This window comes from Lissotriton helveticus, chromosome 5_1, assembly GCF_964261635.1.
Source record: "Lissotriton helveticus chromosome 5_1, aLisHel1.1, whole genome shotgun sequence".
NCBI lineage: Eukaryota > Metazoa > Chordata > Amphibia > Caudata > Salamandridae > Lissotriton > Lissotriton helveticus.
The window spans coordinates 967,870,963-967,891,072 of NC_136065.1; the positions used below are offsets into that span (position 1 = coordinate 967,870,963).

At 44.8% G+C, this 20,110-nt stretch overlaps 1 protein-coding gene across 12 annotated transcripts in view; it reads right to left on the bottom strand.

Annotated features, from left to right (window-relative positions):
• Window positions 1–20,110, bottom strand: part of LRRC27 (leucine rich repeat containing 27) — an 801,922-nt gene that overhangs the window by 605,564 nt on the left and 176,248 nt on the right. For 7 of the 12 annotated variants that reach the window (XM_078643476.1, XM_078643475.1, XM_078643472.1 and 4 more), the window contains exon 1: window positions 9,669–9,781. The exons of 2 other annotated variants lie outside the window; for them this stretch is intronic. The gene's annotated coding sequence lies outside the window, so the exon portion shown is untranslated. Of the gene's footprint in view, window positions 1–9,485; window positions 9,625–9,668; window positions 9,782–20,110 lie in introns of those variants that run through there. 3 more of the 12 variants (XM_078643469.1, XM_078643468.1, XM_078643470.1) reach the window with 3 other exon arrangements.

Consider the following 20,110-nt stretch of genomic DNA (forward strand, 5'->3'; position numbering starts at 1 on the left):
CTGAGTGAAATACTTAAGATAGGGACTTCATCGGGTCGAAGTAAGACAGCGAAAGCTTCGTAAGATGGGGAGGGCTCTGGCGGAGTCAGAAACTTTAACACAGGGAGGAGTGGGAAGAATCAATATGAGACCGGGAGGGCTGAGGCACAGCCAGAGAGGCATGTGGTGAAACACAAGGAGGGCTGAGGCAGAGTAAAGTACTTGTAAGACAGCGAGGCTTGTGGCAGGCAAACGCATGTAAAACATAAAGGACTAAGGCAGGGTCAAGTGACTCGAAGACAGAGAGCACTGGGACAGAGCTAGAGATTGTAATACTGGCAAGACTGTGGTAAAGGCAGACACTGTATTTAACTATTTGCTGTTTGGTATAGTACGAACAAGATCTACATGGGCATTAGAGCAATTTTCAGGATTTGAACAGAGTGAGTGTTATACAATATGAGTAATAGGATATACAAGGAGATCAGATTATATACAATCATAAATATATACAAAATAGCAATGTGTGGCTCTAAAAGGCAACGTTGGTTGTGGGGGTATAAGGATCGTCAACTGAACAGTGGTCAGATAAGGTGGATGGGAAAGGAGTGAGGCTAGTGTAAAATCGTGGAAGACGCCTGACAAAATCTATTCTCCAGGGTAGTTACGTAAATTTCTCACCGTTCTTTAACTTTGGAAAGTTGTCCATATAGTGCAGCTGGAGTTTCAAATCTTGGGTGCACCGCCCGGGGAGAGCTTCAGAAAGTGTGTGTATGTGTTTTTTCAAAGAGAGGGTTTTCAAGAAGAGAGTCAGCACTTCTAAGATTTCATGACCCTCTTAAGATGAAGAGCTTGTGGGGAATATAGTTTGGAGTACAACTGTGTGTGGCCTTGTGGGTGATACAGGCTACTTTGATTTAACTTCTGGCTTCAATTGCTAGCCATTTGAGAGTAAACAATAATGGAGAAATGTGATTAAATGTGTTGGTGTCTAAAATCAGATGGACTGCTGAGTTGAGGGCTGTTCTCACAGGGTGGTTTTGGGCATACTGGCTCTTTGTTATAGTCTCGTTTTGTGAGTACTAGAGATTGCACTATAGTTTAGAGGTCATCTGGAGAAATGAAACGTTTTATTTTCTAAAGGAGTCAGATTTGGCGCTGTGCACTCTTCTTCATGGCTTTGATGTGGTTGTGAAGATATACAGCTAGATTCATCATTATCCCGTTTTGCGAGTCCTTAATAGCGATTCACAAGGAATCGCTATTAAGGACTTGCAAAACGGGATTCATGTAGGAATTGCAAAAAATATTGCGATTCCTACATCTTCCTTATTTGCGATTAGCAAATTGCTAATCGCAAATAAGGAATAACTCCCCATTCATTCCTATGGGCCTAAAGGCCCAAAGGAATGAATGGGGAGTTATTCCTTATTTGCGATTAGCAATTAGCTAATCGCAAATAAGGATGCGATTTCAAGGGTGCCAGGGGTGTCCAAAGGACACCCTGTAGCACCCCTGAAAAGCAAATGTAGCCAGATATTGCGCACAAACATGTCCAAAGGACATGTGTGTGTGTGTAACATACCACTCAGAAAAATGCACTAAAGTGCATTTTTCTGACTTTTCGCTATTTACCACGAAGTCTGACTTCGTGGTAAATAGCGGCCAGAAATAGCGAATTCGCAAATAGAAAAAGGTTGATGAATTGCATTTAAGGAATTTCAAATAGAGATTCCTTAAATGCAATTCCTCGCAAATATGCGATTTCGCAATTAGCGATTTTTGCATTTGGGATTATGAATCCCAAATGCAAAAATTGCACTCGCAAAATGCCAGATTCTCAGAATCTGGCCCTTTGCGAGCCGTTTTCGGCTTGATGAATCTAGCTGATAGACTCTTGTCCAGGGTGGAGCCTATGGATTTTGCTGGATACACAGTAGCAGGTTTGCACTTGAGAATGTTTGAAGTGTTTAACCAGGTTTATTGAGAGTATTGCTGTGGTGTGGTGATATCCAAACAAATGTTATCTTCTGCGGGTTATGTTATAGGTGATAATGACTGCAGCTCCTTCACCACTTAACCCAGTGTGCTGGGGCCTGAGATGGTGCTTGCAATTTATTCTTGTTTACATTGGTATGATCGATGTGATTTAAACAGTGATAGAACAGCACCCTCTATCCCAGTGTAAGGAATCTGCAGCAAGATATTGTCTCTACCAGATAGTGCATTGCTGAAGGTAAGTAACTTGTTCATCTGATAGAGACTTCTAGCTGCAGATTCCTTACCATTGAATGGATAGCCAAGAAATACCATCCTGGCGGTGGACTGGGTACAAATTACTAGACTAAAAAGTCCTGCAGGACCGAGTGGATGAAATGCCCATCCTTGCAGACTTGACTGTCCAGGCAGTAGTGTTTAGAAAACGTGGGCAGGTAAGCCCAACCTGCTGCCTGAGAGATGTCTAGAACTGGCACCCCACAAGCTCATGCCGTGGTCGCAGCCTTCCCGCCTTCCCTCTGATGGAATGTGCTATTAAACCCTCAGGAAGCTGCTTTTTAACCAGGGCATAGCAGATCTGAAGCATAAAGTGTACCGCTTCTGTACTTCCTGACCATTGTAAGCTCCCACAAAGCCCACAAAGAGTTGATTGTCCACCCATAACTCTTTTGTGTGGTCAAGGTAGAACGATGACGCTCTTTTTGGGTTCAGACATTGGAGTCACTTCTCCTCTTTAGAGGGATGTGGAGGATCATAAAAAGTAGGCAATGTGACCGACTGACACAAATGGAACGGGGTTACCACTTTAAGTAGGAAAGAGGCCCGGGTGCGAAACACCACCTTACCTGGAAATATCATGAGATAGGGAGGCTTGGATGATAAAGCCTGCAGCTCACTCACCCTCTGGGCAGATGATTTTGCCACTAAAAATGCGGTCTTGTTGGTAAACAACCAGAGGGAACAAGCACTTAGTGGCTCAAAGGGAGCACACATGAGGTAAGTGAGAACCAGTTTCAAATCCTACTGAGGCGTAATGAAGGGGGTGGGGGGAAACATATTTACAAGCCCTTTTAAGAACCTATTTACAATTGAGGACGTGAATAAAGAGGGTTGGTCAGGCAGCTCCAGGACACAGCAGAAAGATAACCTTTGAGAGTGCCCAAAGCAGAATCCTGCTGGGCAAGGTTAAGAATAAAGAGAAGAATATAAGAAAGAGGCAGAAAGAGGGTCGACACACTTTTCTGTACAACATTTTTTACAAATTTTTGCCAACAGCAGGCGTATACTGTTTTAGTGGAGGGCCACTTAAACTCCAGAATCTCTGTACCAAGTCGGGGAGAAAGGTCAAAAGCTATCAACAGCTGCCATTCAATCTCCACACAAGAAGCCGGGGAGTTGACAGTTTTGAGTGGAGAACCCTTCTTTGCTGCTGCAACAGAAGAATATCCTGAAGGGGCAGTCTGATTGGAGGATCAATACTCATGTTCATAAGCTCAGAATACCAAACTCTCCGCGCCCAGTCTGGAGTTACAAGATTTACTTGGGCCCAGTCATCCTGATCTTCTTGAGAACTCTGGGCAGGAGTGGTATGGGCGGGAAGGCATACAGGAGGCCTGAGCTCTACTCGCGACAACAAGTGTCGCTGAGCAATAGACACCTTGGAAACCCCAACGTACAATTCTGCTGACATTGCGCCTTCTTTTTGGAGGTGAACAGATTTAACTAAGGCTCTCCCCACTGCTGAAAGAGACCTTGCGCAACCCCGGCTGGAGATGCCATTTGTGATCCGCTAGGCATCGAAGGCTGAGGTCGTCTGCCCTGCCATTCAGAGCAACTGCAAGGTGTTAAACCACCAGGGATATGCCCTACTGTTGCATCCATGTCCAGAGACGCAGGGCCAATTGACAAAGAGTCAACGATGCCACCTCACCCTGCTTGTTACAGTGACACATTGCAGTGGTGTTGTCTGAACACCTGGCTAACTTCCCCTTGACAGAGAGAAGAAATGTTTCCAATGCTATAGGGATTGCCCAGAGCTCCAACAAGTTGATGTGGAGCCCTGATTCCTGCCGGAGACCAGAGCCCTCTGATCTCCACCTCTCGCAAATGGCCGCCCCATCCCAGGAGTGACTCAACTGTCACTACTGTGAGATCTGGTTGTGGAAGGGAGAGGGGGTCTGCCTCTGACCCAATCGCAGTTTGTAAGCCACTACTACAGATTCTTTGCAGTTCCTTCTGAGATTTGGACCCCATTGGAGAGACTCCTCTGATGCTGCACCCACTGAAACATCAGGTCCCACAGCAAAACTGTGCCTGAAACGTCGATGTTCCTCATTCGCCTTGTCAATCCTTAATGAATAAGGTGAAGTCGAAGTCTTTCTAGACTACTTCTTCTTGTGATTCTTCCCCAAGTGTCCAGAGGACCTCCAGTGCGATGAAGAAGACTTGGGGCTCCTGGAGTGGTCCAGTGATCCTCTCTTCCTCTATCAGGACGAGACCTCCTAGGAGTTGCACTAGAAGGCATTGAATGCCAGGCTGCAAGCAGCTTTAGGAATTGCTCCCTCAAAGCCTGAGGGCGCCCTGGCCCAGCAGTCCGAGTATGACTTCGACACAAGGTGATGGTTGGTAACCAACATGGTGCAGTGACATGCACCACATGGCTTAAACCCTACCTTTCTAAAGGTCATCCCTCGACACACAAGGAAAACATCTTTGATAAAAAGTCAAAAATAATCTGTCAAAAAAAGACAGAGGGATAGCTCTTCTTGGGATCAGCGCTAACTCGCGCGGAAAGATAAGAAATGGCATCTGCGTGCCTGGGAGGCACCTATATAGCTGACTGCGTTGTCATATTCGGCGCCAACAAACCAAACGGAACACCCGATTCCACGCAGGGGTACTGCTCATGCAAACATTTCCAGATCCAGTCTGACGCCTGGGAAATTCAAAGGTAAGGAATGTGCAGCTAGATGTCTCTATCAGATAGATAAGGTAGGAGCTGTATGACTGATCAAGTTTGAAACTTTTACGTTGATGGTGGCATTCCAATTTATCAATTTTAGATGTTGAAAGCCACTAGGGTTGCCTATGGCCACAGTCTGCGGTATTGAGTGCTCATTTAATGTTAAACTCATTGTGATAATATTAAATCATTTTTTTACACATTAACACTCGGGCAAAGGTTTAAGGACTTAGTATCTTACTTAAATACAGCAAGCAGCAACTGAAAGGTGACCAGTAAACACCTGCAACTTTTGGCTGTATTTTTAATAACCTTTGATCAGTTAGAGGTACCACAAGTTAAAAAAAGAATTCTGTAAAGTATGCAGAAGATGATTAAGTACTAACAACTGTGGCACATCCACAATGAGGCAGAAAAAGCCAGGGCTCCAGACTCGCATTATTCTAGTGACCCTGGTTATAACATTACAACTCCATTGAAGTTTGTAGGTTTCAAAATGCATTGACCACAATGAAACTTTTGATAAGCAGAAACCAGCCAACTGCCCAGTTAAAAGCACAAAAAGATGAAGATCAACATGTGGGTATAGCTTAAATTCCTCTTTTGATAATGTCCTAAAAGTTCTTTTTCCCGTCACCGCTTTAGGTAAAGCGATAGTTGTACTGGTAAGCCAGATCTAAAAGTGCCTGGTCCTTACTTCCGCTCAAAGGTTGCAACCAGAAACTCAAAATATAAGTCAACACTCACTAAATGATACTTCTAGTACACACCATGTTTCTGGAGCTATTACACCCCACCCCACACACACAAAAAATATTGCAGTTTTCATCTAAAAACTATTTCAACAAAACTTTTTTACACCCAAAAGTCACAGTAAACCCTATGAAGGCTGCAAAACAATGTCATTGCAACAACTGTCACTTTTAGATTTTTTGGCTCATTTGTTAGGTCTTGCCTAAGCAGCGCTGGCACTGCATGCGCTGTCCCGAAGAGGCATGCTCTATCTTGGAAATGGGCTTCATAATACACCCATCTTATTTATTGGTTCCTCTTGCTGTCTTTTAGAAATGCTGTATTTTCATTGGTAAATAGACTTAGTAGTCCTTCCTTTTGGAATTGTGTTTCCTCCCATGAGGACTGCCCCTGTTACATGTGTTCTTACTGTTCAGTTTATTTATACTTTAAGAGAACTCTTTTTTTGGTTGGCCTGCCGCTTTGCTCGTTAAGTGTTCTGTTTACTTGTGCAATTGAACTTTGCCATCCCTTAATCTCCCTGTGCCTGTCCCCTCAACTCACCCACAACACTGAATGCTGGCCCCCACTATCCTTACAAGGCACCGCTCGCTTTGCTAATCCCCCCCAACCCTGTTTGGATAGTTTTCGCATGATTTGCAGTGCAGTGTCCTTGCACAACACTGCTTGCCTGCCCCCACCTCCGAGATGCTGCATTGTTTTCTTATCCTCATTTTAAATTAGTAGCTTTCATTTATGTTGAGCCGACATCAGACTTGTACACTGATCCCCAGCTCCCCAGTCGGCAGCTCTCACCGCTGTGCCACATTCTTACCCTATCCATTTTGCAGGGTGCAGTACCTTATGTGGCCAAAAGAGGTCCCAAGAAACACCTAGTGACAGTCTATGGTATGGCACCCTCACAACACTGCTTGTTTGTAATTGTTTCCTGCCTCAGCTCGTGTTATGATGTGCATGTTTCTGCCCTACGCATTCACCCAACAGAAGTTAGTTTGTAGGCAGTTTCTGACAGCAACGTGCTTCATTTTGTGGATCTGTGCGCAATGAAAGTCCACCTTCCCAGAGTGGTTTCGTAATTATTCTTTTTTACGCTTTGAAACAGTTTCTTTATTTTAAAACGGATTGCTTTGGTCAATTTTTTCCAAATTACTTTTCTGTCAGCTAGATTGTAATAGTTTTCTTTTTCTTTTTGCTGTGCTTTTAAAATATTTATAGTCACTTTCAGTGAGTCTATGCATATAAAATATGTATAGTTCCTTTTGGTGCGTTTGTGCATTTAAAATATGTATCGATACTGTTTTTTCATGTTTAAATGGAATTTGCACTGTAGCGCTGTACACAAGCCCCACCTCTCCCACACTCTGTAGACATCACAACTCATCGCTGCTTGCAGAGAATGTTGTGATAAGCACAAAACTTTAGAAAGATCCATGAGCCTACAAACGCTGCCACCTTTTAACGACTTGAATAGTCGATCTGTGGACACCATGATCGGTTCCTAGATGATATATGCTGCTTCTGCACATGCTCGTGCTCATACGCTGCACTCTGTAAACAGGTCGCCTGTATGGCAACCCGCCATTGTCCATGTTGTCTACCCTCTGTGCTGCCTCCCACCCCCCAAAAAAACATAAGTGGTCTGACATGCCCAGAGCAGACTGCTTTTTATCAACCCACGCCGTTGTTGTCCATGTTGCCCCCTCACACACCATCCCTCTGTTTCCTCTTGCCGTCCCTCCAATTAAAAGTATACAAAAACACAAGTTTTCAAACTGAAGACATCCTACCCACAAATGTTGTTGAAAAAGCACAATAACAGGCTACTTAAAACTAGCACAGTCCTCACGAGCAGAGCCCTTAGTACCTGCAAATTTTGAAGTATACGCATGGTTGTTGAAGAAATTAAGGCATGTGCATGAAAATAATTATTCAAATATGGGACTAATAGAAACATTTTTCAAAACAATTGGTATGTGTACAATAAAACCAAAACACTGACACACACCCCTGTGGTGCAAGCAGACTGGCATTCATTTCCATAATCCATATTAAAAAAAATAACTTTCTTAATGTGCTTGCTCCCTTGTTTAAAATATATACATTATGTACAAAAATGTTTTTTTTTGTGAATGTGGTCATGTTTCTACATACAAAACACACACTAGGGCACTCAATGTGCATGAATCCATTCCTAATGACAAGCTAAACCCGTAGAAGTGAAAGCAACCAGCACCATGATGAAGCCAGCTCAAAATATCATTTGGAAACCTTATTAGCTCCTTTGATGTTTTACCTTCCAGCCTCAATTAGTGCTCCACAATTTTTAGTTGCAGCACTTCAAGCCACTAAATATATCTGCTCACCAGTACCAGAACATTCCTACAAATACACAGCTCTTGTATCACCCTCTGAGCAAATTGTAATTATATTTCTTCCAGACCAATAAGAGATCCCATTGGCTCTCACTACTCAGTATTATCAAGTTCAACGAAGGAGATTTGTTGTTTGAATGACTGCAGAGAGACAGAGCAAGCCAGTCAGCCCTGACTGCCTCATCAGGGCTCGTAAGCACTATATAAATACATTTACAGTTGACTCCGACTGACATGACTTTTCAAAGGAGACTTTAAAAATTCCCCAAACATCAATTGAGATCAGAAAGCTATAAAAGAAGATAGATTGTCTATAGCTCATGCTGTCACACATCTCCAACCTATAGTAATTAAAAATCAAAGACTCTTTCACTCATCATCCATCCTTTCACTCATTAATCCATCCATCTTTTTGCTCATTATCCATTATCCTTTCACACATCCATTCATTCATCTTTCCTCCGTTTCCACCCGCATCCATCCTCACATCCATCCTTTAACTCATTCATCCATGTATGTATCCATCCACCCCTTCACTCAATCCACCATTTCACTCATACATCCTCCTTCCAATCACTCACCTTCCCACCGTTTCACACAGCTGTGCAAAAATAAAAATATTTTTTTTATTAAAAGCAAATTTGTTGTTTTCATTAGGTGACATTGGATACTTGGAAAATGCAGGAGTTGGCTAGGCTGAGGAGTACTAAAAGACCTTCTATACCGCGGCAACCCAATTATGTCATTGGTGGGGAAAGAGTTAAATGTTCGCCGCCCTGGTCTTTATTTTTTTTTACCAGCCAAAACCATAGATCTGGAGCTTAGCTTGTACCGATTTGTTTTTTTTCGTCACCAAAAAGGCACAGTAATCCACACAGTTCCACGTCACACAATTCAACTCCACACATTTCCAATCCACACCACATAATTCAACACCACACCACATAATTCAACTCAACAACACAATTAGGCAATACACCACATGCATCCAATCCACACCACAGAATTCCACGTCATGCCACAAAATTCAACAGCACACCACATAATTAAACTCCACTACTTACCACTCCACGACACAAACAATTCCACATAATTACACTCCATAACACACAATCCCATTCCACATAATTCCAGTACTCTTAATACAACATAATCACTATCCACATATTTCCACTGCACGCCATGCCACATAATTCCACTCCACAAATTCACTCCATACCAAACAATTTTACGCCACACAATTACCATCCAACACACATAATTCCACTACACACATGCCAACATACATAACACATGGGTAAAAGACACTGTCATTTACAACGTCAATAGCTAACTCAACCAAATGCGAGACCTATTGCATTTCCAATGCTTGCATTCCTACAGTGATCTGTCACACTGGATGGATTCGGTGTTTTGCTTACCGTGGAGAGCAGAGTAGTAATGAAACGCGCTTGTGTTTACTCTGCACTTAATCACACGAGTGTAAGGTTTCTCTATTATGCTAATGGGCATGGGGGCATAGGAACCAACAGGTGGTGTCCCTTGGAATGTATATCCTTCTCGATAAGCGCGTCAAACTCAGAATCATAGACTACCCACAGTACCTTGGAGGCGCCGACTCTGCCCCTTTTCCACACTGATGTCAGAAGCGTAACTTTTCAACCCGAGCCTCACCGCGAGGGTCTATATTAAAACCCCGTTTCTAAGGCAACGGAAACACGCTCCTACGGGAGCCCGCAGGCAACCAGCCTCGAGGGACGCGAAGCAGACTTTGCCTGCTAGAGGCTCGAAAAACTACGAACAACTGTTCGCTAATAAAGACGCCATATTGAAAGGGTGTTGTTTCACGAAAAGAAAAGTATTTAGTTTTTATTGCACAACTCTTTTATCAGTAACCCACTGGTGCAATTATCATAAAGAAAGGGTCAACAGCTGTTCGCTGCTAATAATGATAGTCTTTACAACGTATGTTGTAGTAACAATGTTATATTTGAGTGAAACAAATGAGAACTGCTTTGACTTAATTTATAAATTAGAACGTCGCTTGAGAACCACTGCACTACAGCAGACACCATTCACATTTTTAAGAGGTGGAATTTGTAACCTTGCATATAAGAATGGCACTTTTCACAGAAAAATGCCGGCCATTTGCTCACATTTTAATATTCTGCAAAGGGCCGAACATGATACTTACATAGAACTTTATATATCGTCGCTGTTTATTTTTAACAAGAACTTTCTGCTTTGTATTAATTATTAGTCATCTCTCATTATGGCAACTCACTTTTAAATGCTTTTGTCCAACATATTTGTGGTTAAAGTATGCACAGATATCGGCTTTAGGTGATTTTCCCAATATTTGTACCAGCTGGTAAAATAAAATACTGATAATGCTATGGCGGAACGCAAAATGATGGGGCCCCTATGCAAAATGTGAAGGGCCCCCTAAGTCACCTGATCTCACAAAATTCTATTGGTCTATAGCTGAATGGGACCACCCCCTAAAGGTCTGCAAGCCCCCTCCCCAACCCTAGTTTTCAGATTGCTTATGTGTGAAATTTCCATGGTTTCAGTGCACTCCTGAGCGACTTTCAACTGTGTATTGTGTGACATTTACAGTGACTCTTTCTCATGAGTTAAACTAAGCAATGAAGTGCATGGCAAGACAACATATCAGAAACTACACCCATGTGAGTATTAAGAAGCTGTACAACATGTTGAAACGGCCAAACCTGTTAAATGCAAGGTCACCGGCATTTTTGTGCGTCTGAATTATAAATTAACTTAGAGAAACATGCCCCCAGTTGTCAGTATAACTTAATTTAACTGGGAGTGGGGGGATGGTTTAGTATGGTTAATGGGGCCCTGGGGGACTTGGCACGAGCCAGTGTCCCCCTGGGATTATTCGCACAATGCGAGCTCCCACAGGAGGTGATTGGTAGGTTGGGTTGTGGGAGGGGCTTAGACGCGCTCGGGTGGGAGCGGGAATACGTCGTCACCCGCTGTGAGGGAGGAGGGCGGCGTTGTCGTTTTGGGCGCAGCTTTGTTGGCGCCCCCCCCGTTTTTCCTGTCAAAATGAATGTGCTTCATGGAGCTGAACTGTTTGACGAAGAGACGTTTTTTCTTTCGGCGGAGGCGAGAGGCGAGTTGTCATGACTGAAGCTGCTATCGTGAGGGGGCTGAAGAGAGTGTCAACAGGACGGACGCCGACACCGCAAGGGAAGCGGTGGAAGCTGTTCTGGCGGTAGGGAGAGGTGTTTTTTGCAGCGGCTTGGAGCTGCTGTGGACCCGAAGGCGGCAGAGCGTTTCACTATAGTAACAGCAATTATAAATGAACAAATTACATCAGCAGGATAACTTACATGGGGTAGAAGTGTCAATTGTGAGCAAACGAACTATAGGAGATGGCAAACAGTGCAATACAAGGGGAAGGAGTGTCAAGTTTGCAGGTTACAAGAGCAGTCAACGTACAATTAGAGGTCTGATTCTGCATTATTGCTAGACACAGAGGCACACGAACAAACGTTACGTAGGCAATGGTGGCACTTGTGCAGTTATCAGCAGCGGACAAGATGCGAGAGGTAGCCAAATGGTGTGTTACAAAACAAAAAAAACAAAAAAAAAAGTGACGCGTGCACGTTCTAGAAGGGTACCACACATGGGTGCATGGATGATCCGGCAATATATGGTCAACACTCGAACTATCGACACACTGGGAAGGCACTTCCATAGTCATGGAGAACAGTTTTTTTAGGGGACGCCCTGGTTTATTTTGCATGCGTCAGGAAGAGGACTGGGAGAAGAGGCGGACAAAGCAGCGCCATATTTTGTACATAGCCCCCAGCAGTTTTATGACTGAAGACCCATTGGTTATAGACGTTGCAGCAGGAGTCAGAGATTCTAGCAAGTCCACAGCGGGGACAGTGGTGGTGGGTTGAGCGCTCACATATGTCCACTAATGAGGCGTCTGGTCTACATAATGGATCAGATAAATGGTAAGTTGGTGGCGGTTCCTGGCTGGAGCGGCGAGGAATTGTTAGCGGACTCTGGGAGCAATTCTGGGTCTCAGATTTTCTTCCAGCTAAGGCAAAGCAAGTGCGGCTTTTGGTAAGTCTGATTATACCCGAGGCGGATCTTTTGCGGATCTGGCGGCTTCGGCCGGGTACTCTTAAAAAGTCATGTGACCTCATGGGTAAATTTGGATGGGGGTATTAGAGATGGAGAAAAGCCAAGTACGAAAGGTCGAGAGCAATTTCGCTTGGGGCATAATACATATCATGGTTCTGATAACGAGAATGGGATATTAATGTTGAAAATTTGGTCCAAGAAGCGGCTCCTGTTTTGGTTAGTCAGGAGTTTTGGGTAGCTGGGGCAGGGGTCATTTCACGTTTGCTAGTTTCTTACAGAGATCTGGAGCGGATTTCTCAACATTTTCATCATGGGCGTGATGTTCTTAAAGAAGTTGGGTAACGGGGAAGGGTTTATTTCACGTCTTTTCGTTTTTTACAGAGATCTGGAGCGGAGTTCTCAACATTTTCAAGGCGTGGCGGACATCACTGGGCGTGATGATCCTAAAGATAAAAAAAAAAAAAAAAAAAAAGGGGGGCTACGCAGTTACTTCAGGTAGGAACAAATGGTGGGCGGTGTGGTCTTGTTCTTGGCTGGGCGGCAATTTTGGGTTTGTGGGAGTTGACTTGCGAGTTTTTTTCGGTTTCTTTTGGTAGCAGAGAATTTTCGTCAATTCCCTGCACAGTTAAGTGCAGTGTCACAAACCGCTGGGGTGCCATTATTTCATTGCAGTCCGGTTATGAATGTGGCCAGTAAACGAAAGAGTGTGGTTTTGGGTCTGGCCGGGCGAAAATACCTTATATGGGATTGGCTATGTCATTAAGTACACATCTCTACGGCAGGACTGGTTACAAAATTTGGAACCACGATTTTGACGATGTTTGTAGATTGTTGCGCAGAGATCTGCATGCCACAGAGGGTTCGAGAGAGGAGGAATTTAGGATTGTTCTGCCACCCTAAGGTCCCCAGCAACGTCGAAAACAAACGACTGCCTTTCTCATTTACGCCAGTGTACTTTAGAGGCATCTGGAGAGGGTGGTGGCGCTAGGTAAATACGTTGACATTCTTAGGAGGGAGCAATTGCAGGTGGGTAGATCGGACTGGCTCAATTATGCTGCGGAGTTAGGGCCAGGGTACGTATTTACAATGACAAGCCATTGGGGGGAAGTAGACCAAGAGCTTTGGCTGCATGGGTTGTCTGTTCATCAGACATCGACGTTTATCCATACAGTACGTGTCCTCCCCATAATTTTTCGGCCTTTTATACAATGTCCCGCTCCAATGGGGGCTGGTGGGGTTGGCAGAGCACAGTTGCCGGCAACAGGAGCCTGTTGGGATTTTAACCGCGGTTCCAGTAGCCAATAATCTTGCATATTCAAGCACAAGTGTCCACAGTGTGTGGAAAGACACCCAATTTCACAGTGTTTTTTCCAGTCAGCAATTTGGGGGTCCACGGGAGAGGTCAGAAAAGCAGGGGGCCGGCGCATCGGTTGTCCGAGAGGCGGCCTCCCCATTTAGAATACAGGATATGTTACAATATTTTGGTTGAGTACCCGGATGGGTAGCCGCCTCTGAGTTGTTTGGATTTGTTAATTCGTTTTTTCGTTTGGTTACCTAGGCACTGGTGCTCAGTGTTGGACGGACAACTTGAAATCAGCAAAAGTTATCTCGGGTGGTTCGTGTGAAATTGTGAAAGGTAGTGCACTTCGGTAGTATAGCAGGTCCTTTTAAGCAGTGGGAGATGACACGGTAATTTGGCTGCGTTTTTTTGGAAGATTTCAAGGGTGTCTCCATCAAATTTTTAGAAGATGATATGGTGTGGCAGTTTAAAAAAAAATAAAAAAAATTAAGATGCCTCTGGGGATCACGGCTTCGGGCTCTTTTGGGAAGGACGTGGTGCTGAGCGCTGGCCGGATCATTGGTTCCATCAAGGTAGTAACATTGCTTTCATAGAGTTTTTTCCTATACTGGTGGCTTTACAGGTGTGGGGTGAGGTTTGCAGGGATTCGCTGTGTCCTTTTTCACGGTGACAATATGTTTTGTTGTGAACCGTGTCAACTGGCGGAGTGCTAGAGAGGTACGTGTTATGCATTTATGCGGTTTTCTTAGGTTGCAAACTATTCAATGGAACATTGTGTTAAGGTGAAGCACATACCAGGAATAATTAACTTCATTACAGATGCTCTGTCTCGTGGTAATTGGTAGACTGGTTGTGCGTTTGGGGATTGCTGAAGTGGTGGAACACCTTATGGCTCAGTCAACAAGACGCAGTTACCGCCAGGTGTGGTCCGAATTTTATAATATGCTTCTTCACAGGGCCAGGGTGATGCAGCAGTTGGGTAATGAGGATTTTTGTCATGTTACGTTTTGGGCTGTATCTGATGGGCGGGGTGAACAACTCAATCGCCGATGCTCTGTCTTGTTGCAATTGGCAGAAGTTCCGGTATTTGGCGCCAACAGCGACAAGAAGCAAGATGGTGATTCCACTGTCCATCTGGGTTCTGGAGGAGTGAGGATTGGGGCAATGGTGGAGCAGTCTATTGCTAAGTCCACGTGCAGGAGTTACCAGCAACCGTGGTCTGAATTTTGAATTATGCTTTGTCATATACTCAGGATGGAGCAGCAGTGGAACATGGGCTAGATAAGGTTGTCGCTTATAACGAATTCCGGCAAGTGGGTGGGCATTTCCTTTTATAGTCAATTTAGTTTTGGGTATGGTAGTGCGGGTTGGGTTTTTGTTGAGGATGATGCTGAAGGGGTTTGGGATTTGCAAAGTTTCTGTTCATTTTTTTGAGGGAACATGCTACTTTTGAGTTGTTATGAAGGATTTTAAGTGTGTTGTCTAATTGCCGCTATAGTGAATGGGAATTAGTTAGGTACAAGTTGTGCATGGTCTGGATGTTCTTCGGGGCGTTCCGGGTTCGGAAATTTTGGGTTTAAGAAATCAACTGGGGATTCAGACATTCGGACATTCGGGTTGGGACTGGGGGAAGTTTTACGGATCAGGTGGAGACAGTCAAAGACAGACCAAACAGAGGTTGGAACTTGGATTCAGTTGAAAGCAAGTGGGGTTGTGGGTTGTGGCCTATTGGGGGAGTGGGACTCCTTTTTAATTCGGGTGTTTTCCGTTCTGGGGTGATTTTGCCAGGAGCAAGGGGGGGGCAGTTGTCTGGTTTGCAGTTTTTATCGGTACTGCGGAATGGCGTTCATTGTGGGAAAAAATACTCGATGCTTTTGGACACATTCCTTTCGGTTAGGTGCGGCTACGGAGGCTGCCAGTTGGGTTGAGGGAGGGTGGAGATACAGGGCATTGAGAGGTGGAAGTCCAACTGTTGTTACTGATATGTGCGGTTATGACGTACAGTTCTTTTCTCGTAGGTTAATTAATTATGGGGTTTTTCCTCATAGGTCTATTTTTGGATTTTCCCCGAAAGCAAAAAAAAAACAACAACAAAAAACGGTCATGGATTGTGGGCCATTCCTGGTTTAAATGGTCATCAATTTTTGCAGAACAGCAAGCTGTGGAAAGGGTTTGTTTTTGTTTGGAAAAGATCACAAAGTTTGTGGAAGGGTGTGGGTGGTATGAGGTGGAAAGACCTTTTCCCTTTCATGTCAAAATTGGCTGCTGAGTGGGGTATTCCGGATCTTCTCATTATACACCTGGGAGAGAACGATTTGGTGGAATTGTCAGGCCTCACCTTGATAAAACAAATGAAGTTGGATCGGGCAGTGCTGAAACAAAAATTGGGTTTGAACAAGGGTTGAGGAGACCGGTTTGGTTTAATAGGCACCAATGGAGAGGGGCGAGGCTACACTCAGCGGTGGAAAAAGCCAGCCGAAAATTGAACAGAGCAAGGCAGTTTTTTGCAAAACAATGGGTATCACGGTATTGGTGCATGAGTATTTTCGAGCGAGATGCTCCATTTATACAGGTGCGATGGGGTACACCTGTCGCAGATGAGACAAGTGATTACCTAATGGAACTGCGGGATGTGCTGGCAAACCTGTGGGGTTGATCTGTGGTGTTCTCACAGAGAAGTTTAAAAAAAAACAAAAAAAAACGTTTTGTTAGTTATAATTGCGGGTTTTTGGGTGGGGCAGGAAAACACTGGAGGTTTTCCTGGGTGGCGTGTTTTGGGGGATAGGATAGTCTAGAGCGGACATATCCTTTCTCTCTGGGGGGTGAGGGAGGGTAGGTGGATAAGGAAAAGAAAAGTTGGAAGAAAACCTGTGGTTGGGATATAAACAGTTTTGGAGTTTTTGGAAAAATGATGAAATCATTGGGGAATGGTGATAAAAAATAGTTGGGGAAAAGGTTTTGGAAAAAGGTACAAAGGTTGGTGTTTTTAATAAATAAATGTAAGGTGCGGAGGCTGTCTTTGGCTGTCCTAGTAATAAAGTGACTTTTTATGCTATGAACAGAATGTGTGGGGCGTCGTTATTGTGCGATGGGGCCCGGGGGGACTTGGCACGAGCCAGTGTCCCCCTGGGATTATTCGCACAATGCGAGCTCCCACAGGAGGTGATTGGTAGGTTGGGTTGTGGGAGGGGCTTAGATGCGCTCGGGTGGGAGCGGGAATACGTTGTCACCCGCTGTGAGGGAGGAGGGCGGCGTTGTCGTTTTGCCCACCCACCCGCCCTATGTTGTTAGGTTGGTCGGTTATGTTTCTGTGTATATCTGTCAGTTTTTGTGTTTTTTCTGTTAAAAAAAAAAAATATATATATATATATATATATATATATATAATAAATAATAAATAAAATAAATAACTAAATAAAAATAATACAAGGTTATGTCACTTTAGGGCAGCAAGGATAGTGCTCCTGTTATGTTATATGTTTGTTGGCGTGTTTTGGGGATAGGATAGTCTAGAGCAGACATATCCTTTCTCTCTGGGGGGTGGGGGAGGGTAGGTGGATAAGGAAAAGAAAAGTTGGAAGAAAAACTTTGGCAGGGATATAAACAGTTTTGGAGTTTTTGGAAAAATGATGAAATCATTGGGGAATGGTGATGAAAAACAGTTGGGGAAAAGGTTTTGGAAAAAGGTACAAAGGTTGGTGTTTTTAATAAATAAATGTGAGGTGCGGAGGCTGTCTTTGGCTGTCCTAGTAATAAAGTGACCTTTTATGCCATGAACAGAATGTGTGGAGCGTCGTTATTGTGCGATGCACATGCTGCAGGGAGCTCAGATGATTGGAAGAACTCTTATATTAAAAGTAGTAGGCACTACTTATATAGAAAGTATGAATCACAATGAAGTGCATTTCAAATTGTCTGCACAGCAAAATGAGTATACTTTGCTTTAGGCAAATAAGATCTTTTTTTTTAGGCCTTTCCAAAGCTTACTGTTTGCACAACTGAGGTAAATATAAACATGTGTACTGTTGAGTCACGATTCCGATAAGACACAAATGAACTGAATTAGGATATATTGTTATTACTATGAAGTTTAAACATACAGGTGTAGAGTAGCGCTCTAGTGGATGCACGTCGCGTGATGACGTGACGTGCCGGCGGCCATTTTGAGGGCTGCACGCGCATCCTCACACGGAGGCGCGAACGCCGGAGAACGAGCACATCGGCTCGGCGCTCCTTAAGTTGTGTAGCTAAGAAATAAATAGCGTACCTCCTCACCCCTGTATCCTGTGGTTGTTTAGCACCCCATAACCTTTACAATGGCGACGAGGACGGGATCACGAACAGAGAACCACTAAAAAAAAAAAAAAAACAAAGAGGAACAAAAGACAACAGGACAGAGGAGGCAGATTGCTGAACCAGGGTACCACAGACGACAGTCAAGCGTCAACCTGCAAGTAAGCAACCGCACACCAATAAGCAGCATTAAGGAGCGCGGCAGAGCCCACAGCCCCACCGGCACCATACTGAGCACTTGGAGGAAGAAGGAAAAAAAAAAAAAAAAGAGGCCCGCTGAGGGCAAGAGCAACCAGACACCCATCTACCCCCAAGATCAAGGGCATCAGCGCTGGCTACCTCAGGGAAGAGCGTAGGGGCAGGCACTGAGAGCCCCCAATTACAAACCGAGAAACAGAAGGGGAACAGTGCACCAGGCAGTCCCAGAAGCCACAGCGGCACGCCACCCACAGAAAGGCGTGAAAGGATGTGTGCACAAGCGACGTATGCGACAGCCCCCGTGCAATTCTTACCCAAACCAGGAGAAACCCTCATGAAGTGGGAAGATTGGAGAGATTATATTGACAACTTCATAGAAGTGCTCGAAGACGAAAATGATGAAAAGTTCACCAGCAAGAGGAAGAAACGCATACTATTACATAATCTAGGCCCGGAGGGGCTCAGGATTTTCAAAAACCTGGTACCCAAACAACGAGGGAGCACAGATGACGACGTGTATGCCCATGCTATCGATGACTTAAATGAACACTATAAGCCAGCGATGTGCGTATCGATCGACAGATTCAACTTCCAGCAAAGGAAGCAACGACCAGGGGAATCAGTGGAAGAGTACGTGGCGGCACTAAGAAAACTAGCGGCCACGTGTAAATACGACACCTTCCAAGATGAACTCATCAAGGATCAGATTGTGATGCACACCACGAGCACAGCCGTGCAGGATAAGCTGTGGGCCAGTGGCGACGTCACGCTAAAGGAGGTAATGGTGATAGTCAAGAGGGCAGAATGGGCGCGAAGGTGCGCAGAGGCGGCGAAGAGAGAGACGTTAGCAAGCCCAATGGTTAACAGGGTAGAAGACGAAGAGCTCCGCAAGGAAAACTGAAATAAAGGATCCTCATCGAAGGGACCGCACAAGTGGCAAGGCAACCCAGGACCTCCGGGGAAACAGACGGGCAACAATAAGAAAGCCTGTTATAGATGCGGGAGCTGGTCCCACGAAGCACATGACAGGAGGTGTCCGGCGTTCCGCGCCAAATGTATGTACTGTGGAATCGTAGGGCACTACGAGAAAGTGTGCCGCAGGAAATCCTCCAGGAGCATGGTGAAATACATCGACCAAGAACAAGAGGACCGGGAAGAGAATGTGGAGGAAGATGAGGACACCGTACTCTGTATCTACGACCAAGTGTTGAGCGTAGACAACAAAAGGTCAACCAAACCTGTGCTGGACATGATGATCGGAGGAGTGCCAATAAGTATAATGGCAGATACCGGATCACCCTACACCATAGTCCAGAGAGCGGTATGGAACGAGACTTTCAAGCCACACTTGGGCCCAGACCTGGAACGACTAGACATCCGGCCAGTCACGTACAATGGAGACCGCATACCCATGGTAGGATTCAGGCCATTAAAGTTTGAGTTCAGAGGACGCAGCGCCAACTGCAAACTATACATTTCGGAAAAGGGACCATCAGTGCTGGGATGGCTAGACCAGGGCGACCTGGGAATCAAACTGGATCCAGGAGGACAGGAACAGATACTACTCACGGAACCCGAAGTCTGGCCAGACCTGGACAAGTGGAAGAGTGCGTACCACAAAGTATTCGGAGGCACGGTGGGAAAGCTAGAAAAATTCATCCCACAAAATAGTACTCAAGGAAGAAGCCATACCGGTGTCTCATAAGGTGAGAAATGTACCCCTGGCAGTGAGAGAAGCAGTGCAAGAAGAACTGCAGGAACTAGAAAGGAAGGGAATCATCAAACGATCACGTGCGCAGAGTGGCTGGCGCCATTGGTGGTGGTCATGAAGCCCAGTGGGAAGGTCAGGCTATGTGTAGACCTGCGCAAATTGAACAAAAACATCGTCGTGGAGAAGTTCCCCTTGCCAAGGATCGAAGAGATGTTGGCCAAAACGAGCGAGATCAAGTGGTACTCAACCATAGACTGTTGCAGGGTTTCTGTACTCACACAGAACTGTGCACAGAGGAGTGGAACCTCGGCAAATTAGGATGTACCAAAACTTACCTTAGCAACCAACTCACCCCTTACCGAGCTAGCTACAGTGTCTCATCGGACATATCAAACACCCAATGTTTAGACAAACCA